Raw genomic sequence first — 5264 nt, 5'->3', positions numbered from 1 at the left:
CGTAAGTCATTGATGTAAGCTCGGAAATGAGATTATATTTCGAAGAAAATAAAGCAAGTTAATCATGTTACCTTGGAGGTTACAAATATTTAAGATCATGAATAACGAGTACCAAGAGGGTTGGAAATCTTAGAAGCTAAACCAATTGAAGAAAATAAGTTTCGTCAAAAGTCGACAAGTTTGGAATGTTATAACATGTACTTTGGGGTGAGACTAGGGTTCTTAACATGATAAGGAGGTTATTCTATGAGTTATTTTAGTCGTATGATAATCATTTTCTACATTTTGAAGGCAAACAAGTTGTAGAACAAGAGTTGGCAAAGGTCATCACAAGTTACATTCATAAATTTGCTGAAATTTAGGTCAAATGTATCTACGAATTTCTCCAAATATACTTGTAATAATGGGGTTTTCTACCTACCAAATTGAAGATCTACAAGTCTAGTTTCTAACTCATTAAACCGTTCATCAATACGACATCGAAGTAGAGAGATATTCATGTTTTCGCGAGATCGCGCAAGCAGCTCCCAATGGGACCCACTTAGGCGGTGGTTGACCTACTTCAATTTATAAACGATTTGGACGCCTATTTTATCTGATTTTTCAACTAATATTTGTCTCCAAACTTCTCCTAACACTCCTAAACATATACCACAAGGGTTTGAAGTGATTCCAAAGTGATTACACCATATTTCAACATCAAAACTTAGTTCTAGCGAAGAACAACACCTCTTTGAGGTTGTGTTGTCATTGAGGATTGTTGAGGGCTGTATTTGGATGAAATTCCAAGTTGTTGCTGCTGTCTAAGGTGAGTATACTAGCCTACTAATTGTGCTTAATCTTTTTTGTATGTTGGTTAAGTTGTTAGGATGATAAACTACAAGATAATACTTGGATTAGCTTAAGTCACTTCTATGGTGTTGTATTGCTATTAAGGGTTGTTGTAAAATGAATATAACTTGGATTTTGACTTGAAGTTACTGTAGGAGGTATGTATATTGTGTTCTTGCTTGTGCCTAAGGTTATCTTGATATTGATTAAGTTAAATGGATGGGCTAGACATGAACTAGTGAATAAAGTTGCTAGTTGGGGATAGTTGAAGTTGTGGATTATTTTCGTTGTTATAAATATATGGTATAAGGCTGGAATCATTGATTAATGACTTCATTATCAAGTTAATGATACTTTTATGTTGAAGTAAGAAGTCTATAAGGATTGATAAGGGGTATACGGATTCCAATCGGAGCTTGCCGCTCGTCGTAATGTAGTTGTGACTTGTTGTTGTTATATGGTGTCTTGATATTGATAATTATGTATTGATGGATTGCTCTGGTCATTGTTGTTTGTATATGGTATTGGAGGAGGCCCTTGTTACAAGGGAGATGCTGCCAAAATTTACGTAAACGAGCTACTAGCTTAAGTTATAGACTTAGCCTTTGCTCAGCACTGATTTTGAATCTCCTTATACTATGATAGATTGAGTTGACTTGTTTGAAGAGTTGCTTGGAAGTGATTAAGGACTCAACGGGTTTAAGGTATGTTAAGGCACTTTCTTCTTTCTTTTGGCATGATCTAAAGTGAAATGAATACGCTACTTCATAACGGATCTACTCCTAGCAACTAAGGTTGTCCATGTTGTTCTTTCCTTATAAAATTATTCTAAGCAAGTGTGTATGATCCTTGAATCCTACTAAGGTTCATATTGAGGGTATGGATGTCCATAGTGTTCTTAAGTCACTCCAAAAGGTTTAGAAGGTGATTCCATGAGTCTAGCATGCATTATATATAGTATCTATTTTACTCTACCGAGCCGCGCTATAGTCGGCCGGGTACGGCACCTATTGTGCAACCACTGATCAGTTGGGTTTACCGAGCTCCACGTGGCCGGGTACGATTCTACCGAACCTTATGATGGTCGGGTACGCTTTTACCGAGTCCTCTTTGAGGCCGGGTACGATATGATGATGATGATGCCCACAGAGGCGAATGTTTTAAAAAGTTTATGTATATATATGTATTATGCATTTCATATCAGTAACCCCCAGAGGCACTCTGATGTTACAGGTTGTATCTCCTCTATCTCTCTCTTTACATTACTGTTCTTGTTTATGCTTTCCTGCCTAACATACTCGGTACTTTATTCGTACTGACGTCCCTTTTGCCTGGGGACGCTGCATTTCATGCCCGCAGGTCCCGATTGATAGGTTGACAGTCCTCCTAGTAGGCTATCAGCTCAGCGAAGGTGTTGGTGCACTCCACTTGCTCCGGAGTTGCCTATTTGGTCAGTATGCTTTGGATATGTATTGATTGATATGGCGGGGCCCTGTCCCGACCTTTATGATTTTATGTACTCTTAGAGGCTTGTAGACATATGTCAGGTGTATGGATAATTGTATGGCCTTGTCGGCCTATGTTTCGAGTTTACTAATGGTCATGTCGGCCTTATAGGCCCGTATGTCACATATATTAGTTTGTATATCATGTTGGGTCTTCATATGTTGACTATTCCCTTATGTTTTATTCTTGTTATCTCAGGACGAGTTTTCTAGCTCATTTACTCATGATAACATGATAAGAAAGATATGTTACGTTGGTACTCGGTTGAGTAAGGCACCGGGTGCCCGTCGCGGCCCTTCGGTTTGGGTCGTGACAGAAGTGGTATCAGAGCAGTTCTGTCCTAGGGAGTCTACAAGCCGTGTCTAGTAGAGTCTTGTTTATGGGTGTGTTGTGCACCACACTTATAAGCAGGAGGCTACAGGGCATTTAGGTCTGTCACTCTTTCTTCTTACTCTAGATCGTGCAGTAGAGCTCAGTTGTAAGAATTCAAACTCCTAAATTCGACTTTAGTCGTAATACAACGATACCTACATCCACAAAGACAGTTGGTAAGAGATTGCATGTGGATGTGGAAGAGTTGAGTCAGAGGAACTCGATTTCACATCATGCTTATGATGAGTAAATATGAGGTCTTCAACAGATCATGTGTGTACTAAGATGTGTATGCTTCTTAATAAGGAGCCTTAAGGCAAGGATATCAATTCACGAATATGGTGAAAATCTATGAGGAATTCAGAAGCTAGATACAAGTTTTAACAAGTAAAAGAAGTAAGGTGAAGAGGGGTACGAGGCACCCAGATAATGAAGATTATCAATATTTTCAAATCAGGCAGAGAAATATAAGCATTTTGGTACCTTCATCAATGACAGAGGTAAGTACAATTGGCCACACCCATCTCAGTTATGTTCTATGGGAGCTAACAGATATTATTTAAGAGAAAGATGGGATATCAGGATCCAGTTGGAGTTAGAGTAACCCAAAAATTGTGGATAGGTTGTTATCATTAACTAATGTTTCCGAAAGATGGTGCAAATGTGGTAATAGATCTCCTTCTAAGACACCCAGATGGTGAACTCTAGAGTAGTACAATCAGATACGAATACTGGAATATTCAAAAATTTCAGAAGATAGGCAGTGGGATCCTAGAAGGGACAAATATTTACCTTAGTATGACTCTAGCCCCGAGTAAAAAAAGAATGTTAGGCATTCCAAAGAGCCAGTGAGATGAAGCTAGGAGAGCTTAAAGGGAAAGAACTTTTTGTTGAAGTTTTCAGAATAAAGTGATCGACAAAAAAATATTATCCAGAGAATAAGAAGAAAATAAATAAAGCATCATGAGTAAGATGTGATATAGGGGTGATAACAGTAAATCAAAATATGACACGATGACAGAGTCTATAGTCAAGTGAAGGAAAATACAAGAGGTGACAAGCCTTAAGGCAATAAAAGAGTATAAGCCATAAAGTCATATTCTTATTTCGAGAAATGAGTTGGTGACTTCAACGTGATTACCAGGAGGAAAGGTTAGACCCCAGAGTAATAAAAATCAGTATGGGCTGGTGAACAAGATAAAACCGAACATGAATTAAGGACCGGAGGATTTGATAATGGTCGACATCGTGAGAATTTCAAAGATCGTGCTCCAACAATAATAGAATAGACAACAGACGAATAAGCTTTAAAGGTTATTTAGGAAGTCGCTTACCTAAAGCAAGCACTCTGAGCAGAGTTAATCTTAAGGGACTAAGTGTACCAGTTACCGTAGGTGTCACCTTCGTGCGTAAGAAATTTAGTTATCCCTGGTACAGAAGGTTACCATAAGGTGATTAAGGTTTATTGATAATGTGAAAAGACGCCAAAGATGAAGAGGTAAAACAACTATAGGTAGATTGTCGTAGTACTAAATCTTAGTACTCCCCTAAAGGGGGGAATATGGTGTGATATGGTATTAAGTCGGAGTTAAGCGGTTCAGTTAACTATGTATGGAAGAATGTGGTAAAAAGGAGAAAGGGATGATGTTGCATTTATTCAGTTCCAGTAGATATGTTGCGACTCCAGAACATTATACAAGCATGACACCGGGGAGAGACAGTAAAAGTTTCCGGCTAGGATGTTATTGATAAATAAGTGTGAATGGACACTTGATACATAGGGAGCTAGTGGCGAGAGATAAGTTAAGACAAAGGATATATCCTAAGAGGGATTATGCAGAATATATATATATATATATATATGAGAATGGACCAACGAGTAATTAGTAGTTGATTCAGGAAGAGCCCAGTTATGGCTAGACAAGAGGTCACAGATAAATCAATAGATCATGCAAGATAAATGTAGTGAATCGCAGCATAGTGAATTCAGTCTCGCAGATACGAGATCACAATCATTTAAAAAAAATTTAGATAGGAGTTGAGGCAGTTAAAGGTACCATTTTTAAGGTTTATGAAAATAAGAGAGAGTGCCACTAAGGAGATAATATAAATTTGAGCTTAGAAGTAACCCTAGGAGCACAAAGGCATAAATTTATGTAACTAAGGATTATTATAGGCGAGTAAGAATAACAAAAATTACCTTCGGGTGTACGATATATCAAGCTCGCAACTTTACAAGAGCCAGAAGGTCTCCCTAAGTACTACAATGAAAGACTAGCTGAGGAAATAAGGAAGAAGGTTTCCACCTAAGCATAGTGAGCTAAAGAGTAAATGATCCTGTAACAACAGTCTCACTACAATATTGTATACACTCCATAAGAAAGTGGCACCTATCATGGCTAATGAATGGTAAAAAAAAGCCATCAAAGGTGATGTTTGAGATCATATGAGGTACAGGAAATTATAGTATTCGTGGGCAAAAAGACAAGCCAAGTATTCATGCAACAAGTGATAGAACGACCAGCAAAAGTAATTGCTTACATTTAAGGACAACT

Source organism: Nicotiana sylvestris, chromosome 1 (assembly GCF_000393655.2).
Source record: "Nicotiana sylvestris chromosome 1, ASM39365v2, whole genome shotgun sequence".
Classification (NCBI taxonomy): domain Eukaryota; kingdom Viridiplantae; phylum Streptophyta; class Magnoliopsida; order Solanales; family Solanaceae; genus Nicotiana; species Nicotiana sylvestris.
Note: the sequence above shows the minus strand (reverse complement) of the source record.